Source organism: Cynocephalus volans, chromosome 12, assembly GCF_027409185.1.
Source record: "Cynocephalus volans isolate mCynVol1 chromosome 12, mCynVol1.pri, whole genome shotgun sequence".
Taxonomy (NCBI): domain Eukaryota; kingdom Metazoa; phylum Chordata; class Mammalia; order Dermoptera; family Cynocephalidae; genus Cynocephalus; species Cynocephalus volans.
Window position 1 is genome coordinate 27,883,833 of NC_084471.1, and position 17,185 is coordinate 27,901,017.

Below are 17,185 nucleotides of genomic sequence, written 5' to 3' on the forward strand. Positions count from 1 at the left end.
TAACAAAAAAAAGAAGAGAGAAGAAACAAATAACAAAAATTAGAAATGAAAAAGGTGATATTACAACTGATTCATCTGAAATACAAGGAATCATTTGAGACTACTATAAACAACTATACGCCAACAGTTTTGAAAATCTGGAGGAAATGGATAAATTTCTGGACACACACAAGCTCCCAAAACTAAGCCATGAAGAAGTAGAAAATCTGAACAGACCAATAACAATAAAGGAGATTGAAGCTGTTATCAGAAAGCTCCCAACAAAGAAAAGCCCAGGACCAGATGGATTCACAGCAGAATTTTACCAAACATTCAAAGAGGAATTGACACCGATTCTTTACAAACTATTCCAAAAGATCGAAACAGATGCAAATCTCCCAAATTCTTTCTATGAAGCAAACATCATCCTGATACCAAAACCAGGTAAAGATATAACCAAAAGAGAGAACTACAGGCCGATATCCTTGATGAATATAGATGCAAAAATCCTCACTAAAATACTAGCAAACAGAATACAGCAACACATACGTAAAATTATTCACCACGAACAAGTGGGATTTATCCCAGGGATGCAAGGTTGGTTCAACATAGGCAAATCAATAAATGTGATACACCATATTAATAAAATCAAACACAAGGACCATATGATCATCTCTATAGATGCTGAAAAAGCATTTGATAAAATTCAACACTCATTCATGACAAAGACCCTCTATAAGTTAGGGACAGACGGAAAGTATCTCAACATAATTAAAGCCATATATGATAAACCCACTGCCAATATCATCCTGAATGGGGAAAAGCTGAAAGCTTTTCCTTTAAGAACAGGAACTAGACAAGGATGCCCACTCTCACCACTCCTATTCAACATAGTGTTGGAAGTACTAGCCAGAGCAATCAGAGAAGAGAAGGAAATAAAGGGCATCCAGATTGGAAAAGATGAAGTCAAACTGTCCCTGTTTGCAGATGACATGATCCTATATATCGAACAGCCTAAAACCTCTACAAAAAAACTCTTGGAGTTGATAAATGAATTCAGCACAGTAGCAGGATACAAAATCAACACACAAAAATCAGTAGCATTTCTTTTCTCCAATAGTGAACATGCAGAACGAGAAATCAAGAAAGCCTGCCCATTTACAATAGCCACCAAAAAAATAAAATTCTTAGGAATTGAGTTAACCAAGGATGTGAAAAATCTCTATAATGAGAACTACAAACTACTGCTGAGAGAAATTAGAGAGGATACAAGAAAATGGAAAGATATCCCATGCTCTTGGATTGGAAGAATCAACATAGGGAAAATGTCCATACTACCCAAAGTGATATACAAATTTAATGCAATCCCCATCAAAATTCCAAAGACATTTTTCTCAGAAATGGAAAGAACTATCCAGACATTTATATGGAATAACAAAAGACCACGCATAGCCAAAGCAATGCTGAGCAAAAAAAATAAAGCTGGAGGCATAACACTACCTGACTTCAAACTATACTACAAAGCTATAATAACCAAAACAGTATGGTACTGGCATAAAAACAGACACACTGACCAATGGAATAGAATAGAGAATCCAGAAATCAACCCACACACCTACAGCCATCTGATCTTTGACAAAGGCACCAAGCCTATACACTGGGGAAGAGACTGCCTCTTTAGCAAATGGTGCTGGGAGAACTGGATATTAATATACAGGAGAATGAAACTAGACCCACACCTTTCACCATACACTAAAGTCAACTCAAAATGGATTAAAGAATTAAATATACACCCTGAAACAATAAAACTTCTTAAAGAAAACATAGGAGAAACACTTCAGGAAATAAGACTGGACACAGACTTCATGAATAAGACCCCAAAAGCACGGGCAACCAAAGGAAAAATAAACAAATGGGATTATATCAAACTAAAGAGCTTCTGCACAGCAAAAGAAACAATTAACAGAGTTAAAAGACAACCAACAGAGTGGGAGAAAATATTTGCAAAATATACATCTGACAAAGGATTAATATCCAGAATATACAAGGAACTCAAACAACTTTACAAGAAAAAAACAAGCAACCCAATTAAAAAATGGGCAAAAGAGCTAAGTAGGCATTTCTCTAAGGAAGATATACAAATGGCCAACAAACATATGAAAAAATGCTCAACATCACTGCTGCGTGATGCAAATCCGGGAAATGCAAATCAAAACTACACTGAGATACCATCTCACCCCAGTTAGGATGGCTAAAATCCAAAAGACTCTGAATGATAAATGCTGGCGAGGTTGCGGAGAGAAAGGAACTCTCATACATTGTTGGTGGGACTGCAAAATGGTGCAGCCTCTATGGAAAATGGTGTGGAGGTTCCTCAAACAATTGCAGATAGATCTACCATATGACCCAGCTATCCCACTGCTGGGAATATACCCAGAGGAATGGAAATCATCAAGTCAAAGGTATACCTGTTCCCCAATGTTCATTGCAGCACTCTTTACAATAGCCAAGAGTTGGAGCCAGCCCAAATGTCCATCATTGGATGAGTGGATACGGAAAATGTGGTATATCTACACAATGGAATACTACTCAGCTATAAAAACGAATGAAATACTGCCATTTGCAACAACATGGATGGACCTTGAGAGAATTATATTAAGTGAAACAAGTCAGGCACAGAAAGAGAAATACCACATGTTCTCACTTATTGGTGGGAGCTAAAAATAAATAAATAAATTCACACACACACACACACACACACACACACACAAACCGGGGGGGTGGGGGAGAAGACATAACAACTACAATTCCTTGAAGTTGATACGACAAGCAAACAGAAAGGACATTGTTGGGTGGGAGGGGGGAGTGGAGGAGGGAGGGAGGTTTCGGTAATGGGCCACAATAATCAACCACATTGTATATCAACAAAATAAAATTAAGAAAAAAAAAAAAGAAAAGGTGCTCCACATCATGGGAAATGCAAATTAAAACAACGATGAGTTAGAATGACCAAAATGTGGAACACTGACAGCACCAAATGCTGAGAACAGGAATTCTCATTCATTGCTGATGGGAATGTAACACGGTTCAGCCGCTTGGGAAAACAGTTTGGTAGTTTCCCACAAGACTAAATATGAGGGTACTTCAAAAAGCTCATGAAAAAATCAAGTTACAAAATAATATGAATCTTTTCATGAACTTTTTAAAGATCCCTCATACTCTTACCATACAATCCAGCAATTGTGTCCCTTGGTATTTGCACAAATGAATTGAAAACTATGTCCATAAACAACCTGCACACAGATGTTTATGGCAGCTTTCTTCATAATTGCCAAAACCTGGAAGCAACCAAGATGTCCCTCTGTAGGTGAATGGCTAAATGAACTGTGATGCATCCAGACAATGAAATATTACTCAGTGCTAAAAAGAAATGATCCATCAGTCCATGAAAAGACCTGGAGGAATCTTACATGCATATTACTAAGTGAAAGAAGACAATCTGAAACTTTACGTACTGTATAATTCCAACTATGTGACATTCTGGAAAAGACAAAACTATGGAGACAGTAAAAAATTCAGTGGCTACTGGGGGTGTTTGGGGAGGGGGGTGGGATGAATAGGTGGAGCACAGAGGATTTTTAGGAAATCCTAAAAACTATTGTGAAACTATTCTGTATGATATTATAATGTTGGGCACATATTACACATTTGTCAAAGCCTATAGAACATACATCAGGAGTGAACCCTAATGTGAACTATGAACTTTAGATGATAATAATGTGTCAGTGTTGGTTTGTCATTTGTAACAAATGTTCCACTCTGGTTCAGGATGTCGATAGTGGGGGAGTCTGGGGGGCAGGCAGAGGTATATGGGAAATCTCTGTACTTTCCATTCAATTTTGCTGTAAACCTAAAACTGCCCTAAAAAATAAAGTATATTTAAAAATAAAAAAAAAAAAAGAAGATAATATAATGCCCATCTAATAGAGTTATTGTGAGGGTTGGATAAGGTGGTGTATATGAGAGTATTCTGTAAGTATAAAGTGATGAATACGTTTACTGTGTATTATTGTAGTAAACAAAGGTTATTGAAATAAGATCTCTTTTACAAGCCAGTATATAAAATTATATACACATACATATAGACGTACATCTATATATGTGTGTGTATGTGTGTGTGTATAAATTTATAGTGCAAGTCAAATAATATATATACAAATGATCTTCCTCCATTTTATCTTTTTATCCCTTTAAAGCAATCCATTAGGATTTTGATGGCTTTAAACAGATGGTTTGTTTTTGTTTTTATTTTTGTTTTGGTGGCTGGTTGTTATGGAGATCTGAACTCTTGACCTTGGGGTTATAACACTGCACTTTAAACAACTGAACTAACTGGCCAGCCCAGCAGATGGTATTTTATAACCTCACTTTTGGTCAATTTTGTCTTTCCGTTCTTCATTATGGAGATTTTCTTCTGACTTATCTTTCATTTAACTAATTTTCTTTTCAGCTGTGTCTAACATTCTGTTAAACCCATCCACTGAGTTCTTAATTTTGGGTATTATATTTTTCAGCTTTACAATTTCTGTTTGTTTGCTTTTTTCAAACATGTTATAATGTGTGTATGTGTGTTTGTGTTGTGTGTAGCTTTCAGTTCTTCGCAAAAATTCTTCATGTTGTTTTTAATTTCCTTGGACATAATGAGTAGAATTATTTTAAGGTCTGTATCTCTCTATGGTTCCATTTTTGTTAATTGCTGGTTCTGCTGATTCTCTTCATGTTCTCTTGACTCTTTGTGAATCTGATTTTCTAAAAAAAAATTTTGTGCCAGACATGCTATTTGAGAACTTGTTTTTAAAAAGAATCTGAGGCCTAGGATGAAGTTATCTTCCACTGGAGGAGATTTCTATTTATTTCTGCCAGATACATGGAGATAACAATACTTTGGATCTAACTTAATTCAATTTCAAGATGTGAGATAATTTGAAGATGTATTTGAAAGTGCTGGTCTAGGTCTATTTCTAGATAATCCTTACTCATAGGATATAGCCTTTTGGGTCCCAACCAATAACCTACCTTTGGAAGGTCTATGGAAGGTCCTGATTTTGAGCCTTATCCCCCACAAAGCTATCAAAAGCCCTGATCAGTCTCTAAGCCTCTCAGTATGTGTCTCTTCTAGAATTGGTAAGTTCCCCCACCCTCCACCAATCCCCCACAAGGGGAGAAGATGTGGGGTTTACCTCTTTGGTTTTCCATCTTCTCCAAGATATTGGATAGTAACCCTTCACTATCTTGTTAGGTCTCTCTAGCCTTTAAAATACTTTTTTTGTTTTGTTTGGTTTTTTAAATATATTTTGTCCAGCTTCTCTAGTTGTCCTCTAAGGTAATGTTACTTTGAATTACCTAGGTGCTCTTTCCAAAAAGGAAGACCATTTATAATTTTTAAACATAGTATGCACAATTTTTAATAAACTGTGGCTGAAAATTCCACTATCTGAAGTTCCTTTGTGGGTCTGTTTCTGCTGTCTGCTTTAGAATTTTAGTACAATACATTAAGAACTGATAGGGGTATGTAGGACAGGATAAGGGAACACAGAACACGTTTGTACACTAACATAAATTTATTATATTTTATTTTATTTTTTAAAGATGACCGGCAAGGGGATCTTAACCCTTGACTTGGTGTTGTCAGCACCACACTCACCCAGTGAGCTAACCGACCATCCCTATATGGGATCCGAACCCAGGGCCTTGGTGTTATCAGCACCTCACTCTCCCAAGTGAGCCACGGGCCAGCCCGTACACTAACATAAATTAAGTGAAGGCTTTCTGGAGGAAATTATCTCTGTCATGTCTTATTATTAAACAAATGAATAAACAAAACACACACATATTGGTTTTTAATCTTCTGTGTATAAACACAATAAATGTTAATTGTAGAAAAGTTAGAAAATTATAAAGTATAAAAAGAGAATATAAAAATTTCCTTCATGGGCCGGCTACATTCAATCCACTACAGTGGATTGAATTCACTGGAATCCCCCAGAACTCACTGGAGCTTGAGCTGTGTTCCCCAAGTTTTATGTATTAGAAACTTAGCCCCCACTGTGACTGTTAAGAGGGTGGGAAATCCTATTACAGTAATTGAAAGGTGGAGCCTTGAAGAGGTGATTGGATTGTAGGACCTTGCAGTAGTGAATGGATTAAAAATGGTGGTCAAGGGCATGGTTCTGAGGGCTTTAAAAGAAAAGGACAATCTGTCTCTTTCTCTCTCTGCTCCCTCTGCTTCCACCATCTTGCAATGTGAGACCCCTGGGTCACTCTCTCCACCACCAGATGGACTTTGGACTTCCCAGCCTCAGAAATTGTAAGCAGTAAATTTCGTTTTTCTTTATAAATCACTCAGTTCCATGTATTCTGTTATAGCAACACAAAATGGCCTAATACACCCATAATTAACTAACTTTTCAGTGGACATTTCCTTAGTCTTGTTATAATCAGATATAAAAATATGTCTATTACACATTTGAGATCATCCCATATATAGAATTGTATATAATATTTTTTATATAATATTATAATAGAAGAATCTTCCCAAATTACTAAGAGCAATTTTTCCAAACAATTTTTCATGGTTATACATTGTATGGGTATGGCATTATTTACTTAGCTATATCCCTATGAGCCATTAGGTTATTTTCAATTTTTTCTAGTATCAAAAAATAATTTTACAGTAAGCAATTTTGTGCATAGATATTGAACATATTTTTTATTATATTTTAAAATGGATTTCTAGAAGTCTAATTACTAGGCTAAAGAGTATAAAATATCTTTAAGGCTTACATTTGTTTTTTATGGTCATAGAAAAGAAAGCAAAAGCAAACGTGCTAAAGAAAGCAAGACTAAGTACAATAGCTGTATCTGAGAAAGAAGATGCGTTCCACTCACCCACCATCTCACAATTTCCTAGTGTGTCCAAGCTTCCTCCAAACTGAAAATTATCCAAAATACACCTGCAAAAGAGCCTATTTGAAGATTACAAACTCACTACTCCTGAAATACTATACGAACTTGGGGAGATATTGCAGAAATTATGCTGAGTATAACATCACTTTCCCTGTGGGAATTGTAAACCTCATGAATTACAGTTGGCAAGATCTTACTGAAGGTCCTAAGGAGAATGTATCCAAAAATGTAATGTTGGAGCAAAACAATGCCTTGCAAGGAGATTCCAGTTCCATAACTACAGTTGACTTAATAGGACACAAAATAAAAAGCCATTCAAGAAAAAAATGTCATGAGGAAAAAATCATCTGGTTAAAGCAAAAAAAAAGTTATTGCATCAAGTAAATCTATGGGGAAAATATGTAATTAGAAATTACCGTAGATTTACAAATAATACTCCAAGATAAATGAGTAAAAACAGCAAGTAAGTGAGATATTGATAAAACATTATATTAGTGCTATTTGGTTTGTGTTAATTATTTTAATAAGTAATTAGTGAATTTTAGAAGAAAGATAAAAAATTTATAACGCTTTCAGTTAAATAAAGCATCTGTTCAGCTTTTATTTAATTCCATGTGATCTGAAATTTCTGCCTTAGGGTATCCTTGAGATTCTCTTACAGCAGCACAATCCAACAGAAATATAATTTTTTTTTTTTTTTTTTTTTTTTTGGTCTTTTTGTGACCGGCCGCACCGCGGCTCAGCCAGTGAGCGCACCGGCCATCCTTAAATAGGATCCGAACCCGCGGCGGGACCGCACTCTCCCGAGTGCGCCACGGGGTCAGCCCCAGATATATAATTTTTTAAGCTAAACTTTTTACTTTAAGATAATTGTAGATTCATATACAGCTGCAAGAAATAATGCAGAGATGTCTCATCTACCCTTTGCCCATTTTCTCTGTATGGCAACATCTTGCAAAACTATTCCACAGCATCACAACCAGGATATTGACATTGATACTATCAAGATTCACAACATTTCCATCACCACAAGGATAGCCTCATGGTGTCCTTCTATAGCCACACCCGCTTCCCTTCTGCCCCTACCTGTCTTTAACCCTGGCAAGCACCAATATGTTCCCCATTTCTATATTTTTATCATTTCAAGAATGTTATAGAAATGGAATCATACAATGCATAACTTTTGATGTTACCTTTTTTTCAGCCAGCTTAATTTTCTGGCCATTCATCCAGATTTTTGTGTGTTATCAGTATTTTGTTCCTGTTAATTGCTGAGTAATATTCCATGGTATGGATGTACCACAGTTTAACCATTCACCTTTTAAAAGACATGTGGTGTTTTTTGTTTTGTTTTGTTTCAGTTTTTGGCTATTAAAGAAGCTGCTAAAACGTTTATATACAGGTTTTTATGTAAATACAAGTTTTGATTTCTCTTTTTTAAACACCCAGGAGTGCAACTTCAGGGCTTGTGGTAATTCTATGTTTACTTTTATATGAAACTGCCAAACTGTTTTCCAGAGAGTCTATACCATTTTACAGTTTTACACGCCTATCAGCAATGTATGAATGATCATTCCCCAAGTATTTAGTGTTACCACTATTCTTTCTATTTTAGCCATTCTGATGGGTATGTAGAAATGTCTCATTGTGGTTTTAACTTGCATTTCCCTAATGGTTAATAATGTTGAATATCTTTTCCAATGCTTATTTGCCATATGTATATCCTCTTCAGTGAAATGTCTCCTCATGACATTTTCTAATTGGATTGTTTGCTTTTTTACCGTTGAGTTTTCAGAGTTCTTTATGTGTTCTAAATACTAGTCCTTTGTTGTATATGTGCTTTACAAGTATTTTCTTCCAGTATCTCTGTATCCTTTTCACAGGATCTTTTGCACAGGAAAAGTTTGAAATCTTGATAAAGTCCAATTTATCAAACTTTTTAAAAATGAATAATGCTTTTGGTATCAACTCTAAGAACCCTGTGCCTTGCCCTAGATCTTGAAGGTTTTATCCTATGTTTGTTTTTTTTTTCTAAAAGTTTTATAGTTTTAGAAGAGGCCTAGGATGAAGTTAATTTCAACTGGAAAAGATTGAAAGCAGGGACTCAGATATTTGTATACCAATGTTTATAGCAATATTATTCCCAATAGGCAGAAAGTGGAAACACCCAAATGTCCATCAATGAATGAATGGATAAACAAAATGTGGTATATACATACAATGGAATGCTATTTGGCCTTAAAACGAATAATGTTCTGACAAAATGCTATAACATGTATGAATTTTAACATTATACTAAGTGAAATAAGCCAGACACAAAAGGACAAATACTGTATGATTCCACTTATATTGAGGACTCCCACTTATAGAATGGTAGTTGACAGGGTCTGGGGAAGGGGGAAACAGGGAGCTATTGTTAAATGGGAGCAGAGTTTCAACTGGGGAAGATGAAAAATTTCTGGAGATGATAGTGGTAACAGTTGTACAATGGTGTGAATGAACTTAATGCCACAAAACTGAAAAATGGTTACAATGGTAAATTTTGTTATGTGTATTTAGCCACAGTAAAAATATTTTAACAGTTTAAATGGTAAGTTTTATGTGATGTATATTTTACACAATTAAAAAAAAAAGGGAAAACCAGGCCAACTACAGAAAAGGAAAATTTTCTTCTTATAACGGGGAAAATGAAAGGAATTGGGTGGAAAGACAGGTATTTAGAAGGTCTTGAAGGGCATTTAATTTGCAGAGGGAGCAGTGAAGACTTGAGTCTGGAAGCCTGGAGTAAAGAATATACATATGATATGTGTGAAATAGGTCAAGCTGGCCATTCAGAAGGACTTCAGTTCTGCTTCCACGGCCCCTTTCTTCCCACAACTGCATCTGTGTTCCCTGGGCCACATTGTGACTTTTGTCAGCTCTGGGCACTTTTCTTTTCATAGGTTTCTTCCTCCATTTAAAAAAAGATTAAAAATTTGATTTTACAACTGCATTGTTATAGTGACAAATATAATCCAGCTGGACTCATTATTATATATAATAATGATATTATATATTCACTGAATATATTATATGTTCAGTATTGTGGTATTCGTTTTTTTTTTTTTTTCTGCTTTTAAAAGAAATTCTTCAAAGTGAAGCATTTTCTCGGGCCCCAGAAGTATTGTGGGCCCTGGACACTGTGCTGACAGAGAAGCCAGCTGCTCTCTTCTTGCCTTGCTTCCTCTCTCGCAATGTTGCTCCATCTCTCCGCCTGATCTTTGCCTGATCTTAGCCTGTAGATTTTTCACCATTAAAATGAAGTTTACTCTTTTTTTCCCCAAGAAATCAATGCTGTTTGCAGATGCTAAAAAACATTTGCAAATACCAAATCCAAGAATATGAAAAAAAGGCTTAGAGGTTTGAAATCTTTACTGATGATAATTTCAGAGAACTTGATCAGTTCCAGGAAATACGAGTGACTGGGGCAGCCACACAATTAAAGAAAGAAGAAGAGTACTGGTAGATCCAGCTTTTACCTCAGAATGAAACTCCATATACAGGCCTTGAAGATGTCTCACTTCGGCTTCTATCATGTTGAATATATTAGCAAGGTTAGATGTAGCAAAAGAACTGGTATTTTAAATAATAAATTCATATTCACCTATTGCATTTTACAGATCACAGGGAGCTTTCTAGCCATTGTCTAATTTAGTCGTCCTGATATCCCTATGGGATAACTAACAGGTTTTCTGTTTTATTAAGGAGAAAATGAGATTCCAAGGGGCTGAACAACTTGCCCAAAGTCGTATTGCTGTTACAGCCGTGACCCCATTCCTGATCTTCTGACTCCCAGGATAGTGTTCTGTCTGTAACTTAATCCTTAACTCCCATCCTACTATCATAATAATGAAAATGATATTAACAATGATAAATGGTAGTTGTAGTTATCCCTACAATAACCCCTCTGACATGGAGAATTAACCTAGTGCAGTGGTTAAGCCACTTAGGATTAAGCTCTTAAGATTCCTGGGTTCAAATCCTGGCTCTGGCACTTACTAGTTATGTCACTTTGAACATGCTATTACTTAACTTTTCTTTGCCACAGTTTCATTATCTGTAACATGGTTTACGAATTGTATTTCCTTCCAGAGTTGTTCTGAATACTAAATAAGTTAACACTAAAGTACATGGAAAAGTATCTGAAAATAGTAGACACTACATATGTGTTTATTGTTAGTGTTATCCCTATTCTCTCAATTTGATATATAGTTTTTATTGGTTTCTGATGGTTCCTGAGGCCCAATACATTTGCTTTAACAAGATAATTCTAGCAGTACATTTTTCACTTTCTAAGAACAAGCGATTGCTATTAATGAAGGGGTTGAGATGCCCTATAGCAGTGGTTCTCAGAGTGCTGTCTCTGACCAGCAGCACCAGCATCACTGGGAACTTCTTAGAACAGCTCATTTTTAGGCCTCCTACTAGAGTTATTGCATCAGAAGCCAGAGGTGGGCCATAGCCAGCCCTCCAGGTCATTCTGATGCATGTTAATGTTTGAGAACCACTGCTCTGCAGCTGTTTCTCCCACTGGTAATTTTACTATTTCAGCCAGAATGTCAGTTCCATGATGGTGAAGATTTTCACCTGTTTTGCTCATTGCTCTGTCCTAAACAAACAGTAGGTGCTCCATTAAAGTTTGCTGACTGACTGACTTTATGGATGACCACAGATCTCTCTGAAACTTCGTTTCTAAGAGTCTCTGTGTATGCAGGCTGTGTTAGACACTTTGGGTCAGTGTTTCCAGTCATGCTCTTGTCTACCTGGAAGAGAGACAACAAACGTGCATTCACCAAGTTGGTTCTGCTAGTAATGATGATGATGATAAAACTAAATACTTTTATTATGCCAGGCACTGTGCTAGATTTTTACATGCATTATGCCATTTAATCTTCTCAAGAACCCTACCAGATAAATATTACTGTATCCATTTTATAAATGGTAACTGGGCTCAGAGAGATTAAATAATTTGCTCAAGATTACAGTGTGTCAGGGCAGGCCCGTGGCTCACTCGGGAGAGTGTGGTGCTGAGAACACCAAGTCAAGGGTTAAGATCCCCTTACCGGTCATCTTTAAAAAAAATAAAAATAAAAAATAAAATAAAATAAAATAAAGGATTACAGTGTGGTCCCTGGCAGACCAGAGTTTCAAACTGTAAATACCAGAGAATGTCCTACTTTCAATGGTCAGAGTTTTGAATTTAGTGATAACATTTATTCAGAAGACAAAACTGAGGGACAAAAATGAGTTGTCATTAAAAAGATGGAGAATCCTATTCTTCCGGTTCCCAACTATTTTTTCTTAGACTGCACTGTCTTGTATGGTAAACACTAGCCACATGTGTTTATTTAAATTTGGATTAATTAAAATTAGATAAAATTAAGAATTCAGTTCTTCAATCTCACTGGCCACATTTCAAGTGCTCAAGAGTCACATGTGGCTAGTGGCTTCTGTATTGGTCAGCACATAGCTAAAACATTTCATTATCACAGAAAGTTCTCTTGTGGTGCTGTTCTAGGAGACAACATATTGGTAAAACAGAGTTAAGTCCACCATCAAATAACTAATAGATGAATTAAGCTTCAGAATTAAGCCTCACATCCATTAGTATGGCTGTAATCGAAGAGATGGACAATAACAAGTATTGTAGATGTGGAGAAATTGGAGTCCTCATACATTGCTGGTGGGAATGTTAAATAGTGACGCTGGTTTGGAAAAGTCTGGCAGTTCCTCAGCAAATTAAACAGAGAGTTACCATATGACCTAGCAATTCTACTTCTAAGTGTATATCCCCCAAATTGCTTCCAAAAGTTCATGGAAAAATTGAATTAAAAGATAATACAAATCCTTCCATGAACTTTCTGAAAACGTTCATACAATGTCTTATATATGAATGTTCATAGTAGCATTATTCATATAGCTAAAAGGTGGAAACAACCCAAATGTTTATCAATTGACGAATGGATAAACAAAATATGGTATATCCATACAATAGCACTTTATTCAGCCATAAAAAGGAATAAATGAAATACTGATATATGCTATAACATTAATGAGCCGTGAAAACATTATGCCAGGTGGAAGAAGCCAGCCACCAAGCCCACATATTATATGATTCCATTCATATGAAATTTTTAGAAAAGGCAAATTCATAGAAACAGAAAGTGGATTAGTGGTTGCCAGGATCTGGGGGAGGGGAAAATGAGGAGTCACTGCTAGTAAGTACGTGGTTTCTTTAGGGAGTAATGAAAATATTCTAGAATTAGGTAGTGGAGATTATTGTACAACTTTGTGAATATACTAAAAACCACGGAATTGTACACTTGAAAAGGGTGAAGTGTGTGAGTTATATCTTCATAAAAAATGTAGGAGAATAAAGAAAAAATTAAGCCTATGCAAACAAAATAAACTGTAGAATTCCAATTCACACAATATTTATAATAAAAACTACTAGTTAAGAGAATTCATAATAACTAAAACTGCAGGCTCTGGAGATGTTTTGTAATTTGTAGTGTGCTATATAAGCTGGTGGCTGTTGTTCATACCAATTGCATTAGAAATTGTTGCAAAGTTTGAAATGGAATCCTGGTTTTCAGACTCCAAACCTCAGCCTCAATATACTGCATCCTTTTACTTCCTTTTATCCATTAGGTGTGATTACAAGAGCTGGCAACATTTTAGGTTACTGTACAAAGGGACCAAGGGAGAGAGAGAGAAAAACAGCCTTCCTGAAGGAATAATCTAATCCCTCTGTTGAGTTTCCTGCAGCAATACCATGGCTGTGAATTGGGAGAGGATTTTATTTTTGTCTTTGTGATTTCATGGGACCTGGCTTCTTCAAGTCCTATCAGTGGCTGAGAACAGATGGGCTCAGAAACACATAAAGAGGGAGGTTTAGAAGGGCCTTACAGAAGTCAGTGGCCGTGAAAGTGCACCTCTCAAGTCTTGGACTACAGGAAATGTAATTGTCTGATGACCACAACAGCTAAGCTCAGAAATTCATCATTGCTTTTGTGCTGAGGCCATGTTTTCCATGAGCTGCTTCCAGCCAGTGACTGAACATGGCAGGACACTAAGTTAGACTCATTCCTGGGAGACATGAGACTCTTCTGATGAGCTGCTGTGGTCTGAGGACTTTCCTTTGGCTTTGCTGAACTTGCTTAGACCACACCACAATATAAGATGCTCCTACCCAACCTGCCTTCCTTCCCTCTCTCCTTCACTAAGGGCCAGAACTACATCACAGACGGAAAGGAGACTCTCCCAGCCTCCTCCAGCTCCCTCCCCACTTTCCTTCTTATAAATGTCTTGTATATCTAGTCTTATGTTGGTGCCTGGTTCTCAGAAGACTTGGACTAACACACGGGGAATTTCAAAAGACCTGCCAGTCAACAACAAATGTAACTAATCCTTCCCCACTGGCCAGCTTTATCATGGCAGTGGTGAACTTGATAGTTATGAGCATCAGGAGACTAAAGAAGCACAGAATATTTTCTCTTTTAATTTTTTTATTTTCTTTTTAATTTTAATAACAGCCAATATGGTATGATACATGGAACCACATTCTTTGGAGTTAGAAAGACTACAAAATACCCTGAATTCCAGCTCCGCCACTAACTAGTTCTGTGATATTAGGGAAATCTAAATCTTGATTTCCTCATTTGTAAAATAAGGATGATTAATGGTAGAACTTTGTTGAGAATTAAATTACATAATTCATATAAAGTTCTTAGCATATTGCCTAGAATATCATAAGTGTTCAATAATAATAATAATAATGTCATGGTTATTGTGAAAATTCTTACCTGTAGCCTTATTTCTTTTACTTTTTTATCATTATAATTTTCTTGTATTATTTCTTTTAGATGCAGCCTAATTGCTATGGGATCTTGGACTTTTATGGACCTCCTAATTTATGTGCAAAGTTTGAATTTTGCTTTCTTTTCAAAATGCTCCTTTTTTCCATCAGACTAGTGGATGAGGAAAATGTGATATATCTACACAATGGAATACTACTCTGCTGTAAAAATAGAATGAAATACTACAATTCACAGCAACATGGATGAACTTAGAGAAAATTATGTTAAGTGAAATAAGCCAGGCACAGAAACAGAAATTCCACATGTTCTCACTTATATGTGGGAGCTAATAAAAATAAATAAACAAATAAATAGGAAAAAAAAGACACAGCAATCACAATAATTCCTTGAACTTATTAAGATAAGAGAACAGATATAATGTTGATGGGGGTGGGAAAGGAGAGGGGGGAAAGGGAGGAATTAGTAAAGGGCTACAAAAATCAACTACATTGTATAATGAGAAATTTAAAAAAAATAAAATTAGTAAAATAAAGTAAAATAAAATAAAAATAGGGTGCTTAAAAATATATATATATGTATATATGTTTCTGTGTTTTTGGTTTTTTGGGTTTTTCTTGCTTTTAGACAGTTTTTAAAACAGATTTTGGTTTTTTCTCCACAGGATGAATTCATTTCACCTCATAAATTAAAAGATTCTTGTTTTAGATTTACACTTTAGCACAAAACTCAATAATTATACAGAGGGGTCTTGTGTCCTGGCAGCCTTTTTAACTGTCAATAGGCTTCTGGCTGTTATCTAGTTGCTAATATAAGGAATGAAAATAAAACATGAATTCTTTTTCAGTAGTTCTTACGTGGAAGGCCCGTTCTTAGAAGAAAAGCATAAATGAAACAGTCTTTTAATAAATCAGGAAATTATGCAGAAGAGTTTTTAGTTTAAAAAGCTGGTTTATTTCCAGATCAAATGATGAAAATATTTCATAGATTATTGTTGTTGTTTATGAAAAACTTTGCTAATACCCTGGTAAGAATAATAAACACTGACAGTTCGATTTTCTGTTGGTGATGGCCTGGCAAAATGCTCTCTCTTCCTTCTCTTTTCCCTCTCCCACCTCATGCTTCTCTTTTTTTTCCAGAACCGTTGTTCTCAGATCTCCCGGGAGAGCGTTTTACCTGTTGTCATCCACTTCTCACTGTCATCCAAGGTCTGTTTAGAAAATGGCAAGATCCTTTAACCCACCCAAATCAGGGGCAACTCTAATGAGCAACCAGAGTGAGACTCACTTCCATCCCCTGAACTGGAACCTCTCTTCCAGCCATCCTATTACTGTAACCTCAATCAGAGCCGAACATTTACGCTCATGGATTCCAAGTAAAAGTTTTCAAAGGCAGCCCCCTCTGACCCAGCCCTCTCTGATTTCTCCACACTATACCCTGGGAGTTTTTTCTTCATGGTCCTGAGAAGCCAGAACCATGGCTTTGGTGACAATGACATTCATATGCCTGAAAGAGTGGCCCAGGGCCCTTCCCTCACAAAAGCAAACCACCCTGAACCAGGAACCAAGATTTCTGTGTTAAAAAGCAAAAATTTATTCTTAAACTGCATACACTTTATAAAGGAGACCTCCTAGGGAAGATTATGGCTGCACAAATCTAGAAAGAATGCTGTCTGTCCCTGAATGAGATTATAAAGGAGATAAGATACGTGCTGATACGAAAAGGGAACCTTGTCATTCCTTGGGACACAGACATGATACAGCTAAGTGCTGTGTGGCTTGGGGAATGAGTTGGAGGTAGGGCCAACTGTTATGGGTCTCATGGGCTTGCTCCTCATGACCTTTTCATCGTAGATCTAACAAACTTAAGAACTGTTGAAAGGTTCTTGCTTTTAGAGAATGTGCCTAGGTGTCAAGTAACTTATCCACACCTCCCCATCCCCTACATATACTTCTGAGTTTGATGTAATGAGGGATCAGAATTTAGGACTGGAACTGTCTCACTGGGGTGGGCCAGATATTAAGGAAATAGACCCAGGTGCGTATGCTAAGAACAAGCCCAGTAGGTATGGCAAAGCAGCAAGTAGGAGTGAAGTAATCATAAGGTATCCAGATAGTCCAGCATGAAAATGTCCAGGAATTCAAGTAGGTGGTCCAGTGACAGGAAGTCTCTCAGCAGGCAATCACATGGCAAGCTGGTGGTCAGCCCACTAGGTAGTCTGTGAGCAAGGAGCAAGGCCTTGGTCATTGAAGGGCAGGACTGAATCCCAGGTTGAAAAGCTGGGAACAATTAGGACATTATCCAATCCTAAGGAAACTGGGATGGAGCTTGTTCAATCTCCAGACTAAGGCTAGGATGGTTCTCATGATCCAGTGGGGATGACC

At 36.6% G+C, this 17,185-nt stretch overlaps 1 long non-coding RNA gene across 1 annotated transcript in view; it reads left to right on the plus strand.

Annotated features, from left to right (window-relative positions):
- LOC134361033 (uncharacterized) overlaps positions 1-15,998 on the plus strand; it is a 44,217-nt gene extending 28,219 nt beyond the window's left edge. The window contains exon 3 of the long non-coding RNA XR_010021380.1: positions 15,941-15,998. This is a non-coding gene — a long non-coding RNA (uncharacterized LOC134361033). The remainder of the gene's footprint in view (positions 1-15,940) is intronic.
- The last annotated feature ends 1,187 nt before the right edge of the window (positions 15,999-17,185 follow it).